General features: G+C 45.5%; 1 protein-coding gene across 7 annotated transcripts in view; it reads right to left on the minus strand.

Annotated features, from left to right (window-relative positions):
• Rhobtb1 (Rho related BTB domain containing 1) overlaps positions 1-12,068 on the minus strand; it is a 123,832-nt gene that overhangs the window by 62,210 nt on the left and 49,554 nt on the right. For 4 of the 7 annotated variants that reach the window (XM_029565521.1, XM_029565522.1, XM_029565519.1 and 1 more), the window contains one exon: positions 10,038-10,088. The gene's annotated coding sequence lies outside the window, so the exon portion shown is untranslated. Of the gene's footprint in view, positions 1-5,804; positions 6,000-10,037; positions 10,089-12,044 lie in introns of those variants that run through there. The other 3 variants (XM_029565520.1, XM_029565525.1, XM_029565524.1) reach the window with 3 other exon arrangements.

The raw sequence follows: 12,068 nt of genomic DNA on the forward strand, positions 1-12,068 counted from the left end.
GTATCTTACCATGGAGCTATCTTCCCGGCTCCCCTGCCTTTCTTCTCTTTCTTTCTTTCTTTCTTTCTTTCTTTCTTTCTTTCTTTCTTTCTTTCTTTCTTTCTTTCTGCCTTCCTTCCTGCCTTCCTTCCTTCTTTCCTTTTTTAATTTTTATTTCTGTATGTGTTTTGCCTGTATGTATTTAAGTGCACCATGTGTGCACAATGCCCATGGAAGCCAGAGAGGGTGTCAGAACCCCTGCAACTGGATTATGTATGGTTGTTAGTCATCATGTATATCTTACCATGGAGGTATCTTCCCGGCTCCCCTGCCTTTCTTCTTTTTCTTTCTTTCTTTCTTTCTTTCTTTCTTTCTTTCTTTCTTCTCTCTTTCTTTCCTTCTTTTCTCTTTCTTTCTTTCTTTCTCTTTCTTTCTTTCTTTCTTTCTTTTTCTCTCCTTCCCTCCTTTTCTCCCTTTCTCCCTCCCTTCCTTTCTCTCTCTTTCTTTCCTTCTTTTCTCTCTTTCTTTCTTTCTTTCTTTCTTTCTTTCTTTCTCTCTCTCTCTCTCTCTTTCTTTCTTTCTTTCTTTCTTTTCTCTCTCTCTTTCTTTCCTTTTCTCTCTCTCTCTTTCTTTCTTTCTTTCTTCTTTCTTTCTTTCTTTTTTTTGTAAAAAAGTCTCACATAACCTAGGCTGGCCTCTATCTGATGTAGCCAAGGATGACCTTAGTTAGCTTGGGCTTGGGATTTAGTGCTTCAGCCCCACCAAGGGGTTGGATTAAATTCCAGGTGTGACCCTCCTTGCCTGGCTGGTGTTCTGGTGGTTGGTCTAGCTGCTAGTTACATGGCTGTGTTGTTTTCAAAACTGCACCAGGCTGTAAACTTGTGACCTGTGGAACATCTCTGTGGATGTTATGTAGATGTACTTCAATCCCTTGTTAAAGAAAGGAAAAAGCAACAGATACCTGACATGGAGATTTTGTACTTCGGATGATGTCACGTGGGTGAATCGCTGCAAAGAGCAAAGTTCCCAAAGGCTGGGCAAGTGTCGTCAGGAGTCAGTAATGTAAATACTGGTCAGTTTTTGAAAGAGGTCTGAGAGCTGTAAGTGCCTATCTAGGAAGCAAACTTCAAGCGTGACTATGGGGTGCTGAGATGAAAGGCCTTGACAGTGCCTTGCATTCAGTTAGTCGGAATTTGAAAACATTCTCTAGAGGAGCCAGTGGGCCATTCTCTGTAGCACAGACAGGTCACTTCCTGGGAGATCTTCAGCTATTGCAACTGAGCGACTGCAGTTAAGCATTGATGAGATGCAGACACTGTGTCAGAGTGGGTGCACTCTGATCCAAGAAAACCGAGAAGCGCTCTCCTTCTCTCCCTGCCTCCTTCCTTCCCTCATTCCCTTCTTCCTCCTCCCCCTCCACTCTTATCCCCAATATTTCCTCCAAATGGCACCATAAAGACAGGATTCACCTTCTGAGCATGAAGGCAAACATTCTCTCCACCCCAAGTCTGGAAGCATTGAGAGGTAGTTTTCCTGTCAGCGCCGAGTTCTTGGTGGACTTCCAATCATGGGAGTTCATTGTTGTTCTTTGTTTGATACACACACAGGGAAACCATTTCCCTGAAACGGAGCCTCTCTTCAGGAGACTTACTGATCAGCTGCCAAAGTGAGCCTTTGGTTTCAAGGCCTCAGTGTCTACCGCTACCCGCTGCCTATTGATATGAAGCCAGATACCAAACCCTTTTGATAGATGCAGATGCCAGGATGAGAGGGGCAACTGGGGAGGCCTGCATGAAGAGTCAGGAGAGCAATCTATGATCTACAGAAACCATGTCTGCACCACCTAGGGACATAGAGGCACATTCACATGAGGAATCAGTGGCCTTGGGTCATGCTCTACGGGAAGAAGACAGGAAGAGGGCTGGAAGAGACTTGCTGCTCAGTAGAGTCGCCGGGGGGTTGTTTTGTTTGGAATAATACTGCTATCTACCCCAGAATGTTCTTGGCAGATCTGTTCATAGAAACTAGCCACTGGAAACAACCCATCGAGTATAGAATGAATAAATCAATAATAAATCGAGATCTAGTCATGCATGGAATATGAATCTCACAGACACAACATCGAGGAAAGAAGTTGGGTACACTAAAGTTCACAGAGTGTGGCTGGGAAGATGACTCAGACAAGTGTCTGCTACCCAAGCAGGAGGATCTGAGTTCAGATCCCTAGCACTCAGTAAGAGCTGGACATGAAGCCAGGCCTGGTGATGCATGCCTTAAGTCCTTGCACCTAGGAGACAGAGGCAGGTGTGAGATCGAGCTCATCCTGGTCTACATAATGAATTCCGGGCCAGCTGGCAGACCCTGTCTCAAAAGACCAAAGTGGGGAAAAAAAAGGAATTAGTTGGACATGACAGTGCATGTCTGTAGCCACAGCACTCGGGTGGGGTGGGACAGAGGTAGATCCCTGGTGATCAGCTAGACTCTAGCCTGTTTGATGAGCTCCAGGTTCAGTGAGAGAGTCTGTCTCAAAAACTAAGGTAGAAAGCGATCAAGGAAGACATCCAGCATTGACCTCAGGCCCTCCACATGCATGTGCACACATGTACAGATACACCTGCATGCATGTGCACACACCCACACAACCATATACATATACTACACGCACACACACGCACGCACACACACAGAGGCACACAACATACAGGGTATTAATTCATTTGTGAATAGTCTAAAGGTGGGAAAAACCAGTGTAGGGAGTAGAGGGATAAGTGCTGTCAAAGGACCCTAAACACATGTAGGAAATGCCACAATGAGCCCCATTACTGTGTAAAACCAACACACATCAATACAAACCTGAAGGCACGGTACTGGTCCCTGTAGTTGGAAACCGACCAGCGAGGGCACAGAAGGGCACGTGGAGAGGGAGGGCTCTGTCTGAAGTCCGATGCCTGGGTGTGCTCAGCTTAGAAGCATTCTGTGCCTCACTCTTAGTCTCTGTGTATTTTTCTTTCTATAAGATCTAGTCCAATACAAATCTTTTCCGTTCAGATTCCCAAGACCCAGTGTAGATCTTTAAACTAGCACTGTAGGCAGGAAGTCCCTCAGGGTATCCCAGCCAAGGTACGGCCAAGTTGAGGTTCATCGAACTCTCAACATTCTGGGGCCAGCCCTGACTAGTCCACAAGAGAAAAATGCTCAATTTGGAGGAATTTGGAAAGACCACTAAAGTAGTGGCCCTGTTAGAAATTAAACTATAGAATCTTGCAATTTTAGAAACTGTACTAAAATCAAGTGTAAATCCTCAGAAGCCACCATTTTCTAATTAGTTTACATTTTATTAGAATCTATGTCTTAGAGGGAGCCATGCTCAAGGGAACGCTCCAGGGAGGTGTGCCGCTGCACGCTCTCAAGGTGCAGTACTCAGGAGCTTCCAGCTGACCCTGGACCGGGTGTTTACACCACAGAAAATTGCCATTACTACAAACCCAGGTTTGCTTAATTGTTCTGTAGAATAACTTGAAAGGCATGTGGTGTGTGTAGAGAATTAAACTGTAAATATTACATCTGAGGAAATATCTTCACAGAGTTTAAACACTGCTACTGACCAGTAGTTCAGCAAAGAACCAGTCACATCATGGATAATTAGGTGCAGTTGTGACATCATCGGTAATTAGGTGCGGCTGTGACGCACATAGCTGCTGTTCATTGACATGAAAGCTGACATCAGCCAACATTTACATGGGAACTGTCGTGAAGTCTTCTGCCCAGTCTCATCCTGTGTTGGCTGCTGATAGCAGAGTTTTGGAAAATCTGACAGAGCCACTCTGTGAGAACTGATTGCCAGTGTGGGATTTATACTAAGGGTGCTGCGTGTTTTATTACCTGTAAATTGTTTGCTGTACCGCCTTATGTTAGTAGTGTTTATGTAGGCATGTGTGCAGGTATGTGCTGGGGATCGGACCCAGGGCCTTGAACATACTAAGTATGCATTCCACCCCTAAGCTACATCCCCAACCCCTAGGAGCATTTATAGTCAATGTATTTATGCACATACCTGCATTTATTATTGTGATGGTTAATCTTTCTTGTCGATTTGACTGGATTTAGAATCATTATGGGAATGCACATCTTGCTGTGCCTATGAGGATGTTTGTAGAAAGGTTTAACTGAGGAGGGAACACACACTCTGAATGTGGGCACCTCTATCCCATGGACCAAATCCCAGATTGAATAAAAAGGAGAGAGTGAGCTGAGCGCCAGCACATCTCTCTGCTTCCTGACGGCAGATGTGTGTGACCAGCTGCCTCACCTCCTGCTGCCGTACGTTCCCCACCATGATGGGCTGTCACCAGAATAAACTCTTCTTTCCTTGAGTTGCTTTTGATAGGCATTTTGTCACAGCAATGAGAAAAGTAGCAGATACAGTCATTTCTCTGAGAGTTGATTTGCCAGGACCTCTTCCATGTTTAAGATACCATGATTCAAGCAAACAAACTTAGGTGAGGGAGGGTCCAGCCACGGCCTGTCCACACAAGTTTATAAGATCATAAGATGCAGTAAGGTGCCTACCCTGGAATCTTACTGGATCACTGGGCTGTTCACACACTAGTAGCATTGTGATCAGCCAGGAGCTTGTAAGGAATTCTTAATGTCAGGACCCACCTCAGAGTTCCTCAGTCAGAGCCTGACAATTCCATTTTTTACAAGATGCTCATTCCTGTTCATGTACATTAATAAAATCTGAGCACTGCTTTAAGCATAATTAGCCCTTTGTTAAGAACGGACACTTATGTGCAACCCATTTGATATTAGGGTAGGGGACAATGTAGCAATTGCTGAACACCCAGTCCCAGTCTAGCCACATCACAGCACTGGGGAAGTACAGAACGGCTGCATGCATCTTGCAGTTCATATGTGTCAATTACTAAACGAGCAGCCGTGCCTCCAGGAAAATGAAGTCCATTTGAGGCACTCTATTATTCGTACAAAAGGAAGCAAACAAACCATGGACAAAAACTCAGGTACATGTGAAAACAGAAAGCCCTTGTAGTTTTCTTCCAGGAGGGGTGGACAGGATGTATTGCAAGGACTTGGTTTCAAAAGTCCAGAGCAGGGCAGTGAGTGCCACATGACACGGTGGCAGCTGAAATGCTTCCCGGAGGTGTCATGTAGGCCAGGGTGGTGACCGAGTGCTAAAGGGGAAGGGTAACACTGCAGTGTTCATACTTCCCTGTCCCTACACCCGTCAGCCACCCATGACACAGAGAAAAGACAGCCGGCCACGACCACCACATCGATGCACAGTTAATTGGAATGAAGGCAGGCAACTCTCACACACCTCGAAATTGAAAGCAAAAGTTTTCTGTTGGCAGTAATATTCTCTGGAAACATGTCTTAGTTACTTGGACGGAAACACTGCAGCTGCTTTGAGATGAGGTCTATGGAAAGGATATATTAGATTCTGAAACTGTCTGGAAGAGGAGAGGCAGGAATCACCAAGGGGAGGTGGGGATTGGATGTGGGCAGAGGCTCTGGAACCCTGGAGGACAGGAGGAAGAAATGGAACTCGGATATGCCCCTGGTACTGAGAGACAGGGAGAAGGAGAGGGAGAGAGGGGGAGAGAGAGGGAGAGAGAGGGAGAAAGAGAGGGAGAGAGAGGAACAGGGAGACAGGGAGAGGGAGAGCAAGCTTGTTACCACAACTATTCTTACAACGTCAGTATTCAATAATGTCAGTACACTTAGGGACAAAGTGATAGGGCTACCCAAATATGTTACAATGTTTTCTGCTGAGATATTCCCAGAAGGCTACTAAGAGAACTAACCTTACCGAGCACCCACTACGCGCTCTACATGTGATTTCATGATGTCCTCACAATCTCCAGGAGAGACAAACGATACTGTTCCCATTTGCAGGTGAGGAGAGAGAAGTCCAGAGAATCTCAACCCAGAGAGCACAGCTAATAAACAGCCTGAGCCCAGACGAAATCACAAAGCTCCCGACTGGTGGCTCAGTTGAGATGGTTTGGATGGGATCAGAGATTGGAGAGTTATGTTCTGATGAAGAGAAAAGGAACGTTCTGTGTTGACATCACTGAAGATAAGGAAGGTTTCTCCTGGTACCCGCCGTATCTGTATCCTGCTGGCATCCTCTTATCATCCATTTCTGGACGTGACTTAGGTTGCCTGTGTATTTTGGACTTGCTTGTTGGAACTGTGGCAAAGTTGGAGAGTACAGAAGGCTTGGCAGTTTCCAAGTGGTGTTATGTAACGGAACTGAGCCCTGGCAGGGGTTGGGAGACCTGGGCTGAGTTCAGGAGGAGTCACTTATTAACTATGAGAGTGGTCAAGTTATATCACTCTCCTGGTACCCAGGGCTTTATCATCAGTGTGAGGCTGAACCAAGTGCCCTTTTAAAGGCCTTTCCTGACTCCATGATGTGACTATCACAAAATTCACTTGTTTAAATCTGGGATTTCCACCAAAATATGTTAGAAGTGACCCATGGGAGAGCAGATTTGTCTAGGCGAGGCTATTAGGCTGTGCAAGTTATGCAATTATCTCTTAGATATATAATAAACAGGCATGTGTTACTTGACTCCTGTATGCCTCCATTTGTAAGAGTAACCTGGAATGAAATGGTTTAAAGGACTCCTACCCGAAGAGTCACCTGGGACAGAGAAACACATATTCAAGTTCTTGGTCAGACCTAAGCCAATCAATCCAAGCTCTGCTTCCTATAAGCTCTTTGATCGAATGTCTCTCTGTTCCATTTTCTTCCCCTTCCTATAAAATTGTAATTGATAATATTAGCTATAGTGCAGTCAAGTGCTTAGCATCTGGGAGGAACATAAGGAGGGCTGGATATTATTATGCAGGAGGACATTAGGCTTGGCTTATGTTGGCTAAGAATTTAAAAGAAATTTCTCCAGAGATGGATGGAGCCTGACATCATAACCCATCAGCACTGAGAACTCGCCATTGTACAAGAACTAAACTCAGGAGCAGGGTGGAGAGGCGTAATTGCTCTTGTCTAGGCCTCTTGGCAATCCATCTTCTTGTGGATAGAAATGATGGAACACGTTGATGTGTGTGAGGCACAGTTGGGGGAGTTTCTGAGGAGAGGCATGCCCAGACATTTGGGAAGAACGTGACCACACCCACTCCTCATTTCCCAGGGCCTGACCTGCTTCTTCTAACTCTGGTCCTATGTGCGCCTCTGTAGCAAAGGAGCTGGGAGGAGACGTGGCTGGCCTTATTTATTACAAGTTGAAAAAACTCCAGATAACAAACCTGTAGCCATCTGTTCATCAGAGCACTGCTTCCTACTGCCCCAAGCCTTTCTCTCCCCACAACCCCCACACTTTCCCCACCTTACGCCTTTTCTTTTAGCTGTTTGTAACTTAACTTCCTTCTCCAAGTTTTGTTTTGGTGTTGTGAGGTTTGGTGTTGTGAGGCCTGGGTGGAGAAGAAAACATGAAGACAGAGGCCAGATTCAAACCACCTCTGTTCTTTAAACCCAGCTAGGGGAGGCCAAAGGGACTCCTTCATATGATGAGGCTGAAGTGCCTGCTTCTATTATTTCAATACCAACAGAGAGGTGAGGAGGTTTGTCCGTGTGTGTGTGTGTGTGTGTGTGTGTGTGGGTGTGTGTGTGTGTGTGGGTGTGTGTGTGTGTGTGTGTGTGTGTGTGCATACACACGGGCGTGGAGGCTGCAACCTTTGGCTCCTGTTCCTCAGGCTCTGTCCATCTCGTTTTTGTACAGATAGCATCTTTCACTGGCCAATTGGCTTAGGTGGGATGACCAGCAAGCCCAAGGGATCCATCTGTCTCTGCCTCCTGAGTGATGGCCCAGGTGATGGGATTACAAGCATGCTCAGCTTTTTTAGATAGGTTCTGGGGAGCCAATTCAGGCCCTCATGTTTGCTTGGTAAGCAAGCACTCTACCAACTGAGCTAGCTCCCTGGCCTAAGTCTGTCTGTTTTCAACGAGTAAGTTTACCAAGCAAGGTCAGCAAAATGTCAAATGTTTCTAGTCATTTTATAGGAGATAAGTCATGCACAGTAACCAAAGCCTTCTGATAGTCAAAAAAGGAAACAAATGTCTGAATGCTAATTAAGTAATTATTATTAGAGATAGCATGCTAATTCTAAGAGTCTTTCTGACTTTAACATTATGTGATTTAGAGTGTAGTTTTAGTACTTAAATAATTATAGGTTTATGATTGCTATATTGATTATTTTTATGATATATCGTTTATCACAACTAGCCGCATATCAGTTGATGGTAAGGTTCTGGCCCGTAATGGGAGCTTCCCAATAAAAAGGTGAAATATGGAATATGATCTACCTTGTAAAGATCGAGGCTATAACATCTTTTATGCCACCCAGATCGCATAGCACAGCATATAACTACCCTTTAAATGATTGAAAATGCCCCTTAACCTATTATGCTTCTAAGGCTGTTGGGTGAGCTGGGGTTATGACAAAGAACCTGGAAAGGATGCCGACTGAGGCTTGTGTTAGTAACTTGTTCCCTATGGCATTTATTACGCGTTACTTAAAACTCAGGAATGCCTGAGAGCTATTAAATGTTATTCACATAAAGGGAGCAAGGGGGGGAGGAGAGGCTGTCAGCTCAGGTACAAACTGAAAATCTCCACAACTCTGAACACCGGCCATTTGAGAAGTCCTTAGGATTTATCTGTTATGCATCCCCGTCTATCTACTGTAAGAAGAAGCATCAGACACATTGAGGTTTCCAAGGAATCCAGGACTTCCCAGCACCATGTGCTGTTGTGATGCTTTCTCAGAGATGCTCTGCATAATAGCCCTGGATACCATGAGGCTGTGGAGGCAGCATCCCCGAGTCCCAGGTCCTGTGATGCAGCTGTTCTGAATATTATAGCGTCTCTCCCTATTGGTTTGACATTCTGCATCCTATCTTTTCTCCAAACTCTCATTTATCATTTGTGTAGACAAAAACATGCACCTGGAATGTTTTTCCTGGCATACATGGAATTGCAAAGTAATTCCACAGAGTGGAAAATGTGAATTTGTTTAAAAGCATTGTTGACTTCCCCAATTCATCTTTTGGACATGAATGATGTGATTTAGTCTCCTTCCAATTCATATGTGAATCTAAGAAATTTTGCCTCTTAAATTCGCCTGGAAAAATATTAGAGCCAGAGACTCACCCCCCCCCATGAAAAAAGATTATCTTTGATAGATGCATGTCAGAAATATATACGTTTTACTAAAAAGAGTAGGATTTACTGTTTAGTCACAGTGGCACCACTGAACATTATTAGGTGATCTGCAATTACCAGTTATCTTAGACAAGTCATTTACACTTTCTCAGTTCCCTGTTGAAGAAGTTTTCAAATAGGAGTTCCTGTTGGTAACATAGAGCTTAAAAAATTATTTGTGCCATTTACTAGAAACAGGAACTGAACAGATTATTTGTTCTCTCTGAACTTTCAATTCTTCATCTGTAGCCTGGGAATCATAAATGGTAGTGGTATGTCATAGGGATGAATATATATATATTTGTGTATATAATGTAAATATGGGATTAAATATTAATATATATGGCTATATACCCATACACACATATGCAGAATGAAAACATAAATGTACAGAATGCCGAACATTACTCAGATGTGGATTCGTGCTCAATAAATGTCCACTATCATTCTATCAAGTTTCTTCCAGTTCCGGAAGGCCCAGATGAGAACAGAAGTCAAACCTCAATCACTGGGCGCCCAGATCTCCAGGATCCTTAACTCTTTGGTACCATTTTGATTGTCGAATTAAAAAAAAAATGATAAGGGACAAACAGATACAAGGTTCATTTAAGCATTGTTTTGTTCACAGAGAAAATAGGATGATTCAACAAGTAATGAACTTGTGATGTTCACAGTAAAGCATATGAAGAAAGGCAAAACCCGATTCTTTTAAGACATACAACGCAGAAACCTGTTCTGTAAAACGCATGCTCAGAGTCAGACAGAGGACACCACACAACTGGGGCCATGAGTTTAGGTAAAGACACTAACCTGGCTGGCTGGAAGTGAAGAAAGGAACACCCTGCTCACAGCTGGACTTACCTAAAGGAAAGAGAAAAACACTGTCAAAATCTCTGCCTGCAGAAGCACACAGCAGCTCGCGCATTTTTGGGCAGGCTTTCTCACTCCCCACGCCCCGAGAAGGAACAGGCTCTGCCTGACTTTGGCTAATGCCACACTTAAACTGGCATTTCTTTGGGTCAACTATATCTGAAACAGCTAGGTTAACATTTTATAGCATTTACAAAAGTATATTTCTGAGCATTTGGGAAGATACAGAAAAAGCTCTTGGTCACAAACTGGTGGAAAGCACAGTGAAGACCTACAGACCTTTTACAACACAGACCTTCCTCCAAAATGGCATTTTTAGATAACACAATCATTACCCCAAACCAAACAATTCTGGTTTCTTCTCTTACACTTTTAGAACTAATACCCTGTATTACAGAGCCAATAACATCATCCTACCTATGTGTGTATCCACCTCTGTGCTCACATACAGCTGTGTCCTTGAAATGAACACTTGGAAATAATGGCAGAAAAGTTTAAAAGACTACTGATCAAGAATTTTTTTTCCTAATTGTTTCTCAAAACCTCCCACCCTGGGATAGACTGGTTGAACCTCTGTCCTACTAACATGCAAATATAATCCAGCAATCCCCAGAGATGCTTTGTTTAATATAATAATTGACTGCCTTTTCCACCCGTGGAGAGGTATGCAGATGTTATTACAAAGAGCTTGTGTTTATCTTTTAGAAACCACCGGCTCTCTCAGACACCTAAAAGATGAAATACAACACCAAGTCTTTAAGCAGTGTTTGTAAACACACTTAGCAGCCTGTTGATTTCTTACTATCTGCTGATAGCAGAGCGCAAAGCAGAAGGCAGCTTGGGATGGGTTTTTTTTTTTTTTTTTTTTTTTTTTTTTTTTTTTTTGGTTGGCTTTCAAATTACCATGTAGTTTCCCTTAGAAGGCAACACAATCCCCTGCTCCGGGTTGGGAGGACCAGGAAAGCAAAGGAGAACAAGCTGACCATCCAGGTACCGCTCATCTGCAGGACTCTCAACCGAGCAGGCCCGGGAGGTTCAAAGGCAGGGCGACGCCTCTGGTCTGCACTTGAGTTTCCCAGCTCTGGGTGCCTGTGTGTATATCAACCTTAATGCATAACCCCCTGCTACCGCCCTCGCCCCTGAAAATGTGTAGTCAGCTCCAAAGACACAGCTTGTGTGCTGACGTGCAAGGCCAAGTCAGAACCCTCCCTCCTAACTTTCTGGCTTGTCCAAGTCTAAATATTGACATTGCTCCTCGGTTGAGACGTTTGATACCGCCGGGGATGAAAACCGCGCGGCCAACGGTAGGATCGCATGATATATTTTTTACACACTCGTGCCTTCCTTCTGCATGGCTTTTTGGGGGGGTAGGTGGTAGCGGTGGATCTTTTCTGCACATCTCCCCCCACCCTTGGCTGTTTTCCCAGAAGGTTTGAGTGCACACACGAGTTGAGGTGTGTACAAGCCCCTAGCAGAGCTACTCGTTGTCACAGCAACTCAAAACACACTCCCTAGACACCCGGCGGGGGAGTGGTGGTGGGGGGGTGAGGGCCAGGGGCGTCGCTCGGCGCAGGCAGGCGACGCTCCGCGGGGTGCGGGCACCCGAGGGAGCAGCACACCCCGCTTCTCGCGGTTCTGGGTTCCCCACTGCGGTCCTTCAAGGAAAAGAGGCTTCCAGGGGGCGCGGCAGCACCCCGCCCTGCAGCCAGCCTGCCGAGGTGCCTGTTGTACGTGTCCTCAGCAGCCCCAAGTCAGGGGCGCGGCTGGGGCGGGTGCTCTGGACTCTCCGCTCGCCTGCGAGAGAAGGGTCCCCCGTTTTCCCGCAGCTCGCTCCCGCAAGCGGCACGGGGGCGCACGGGCCGGGGTCCCCCACCGGCCACCCGCGGGGCGATCGGGAGCTGGTGGGGGCCCCCGCGGCGGCGAGCCCTGCACCACGCAGCCACCTACCCTGCAGCCGAGCGGACCGGGCTC

Source organism: Nannospalax galili, unplaced genomic scaffold, assembly GCF_000622305.1.
Source record: "Nannospalax galili isolate Female #2095 unplaced genomic scaffold, S.galili_v1.0 scaffold178, whole genome shotgun sequence".
Classification (NCBI taxonomy): Eukaryota; Metazoa; Chordata; class Mammalia; order Rodentia; family Spalacidae; genus Nannospalax; species Nannospalax galili.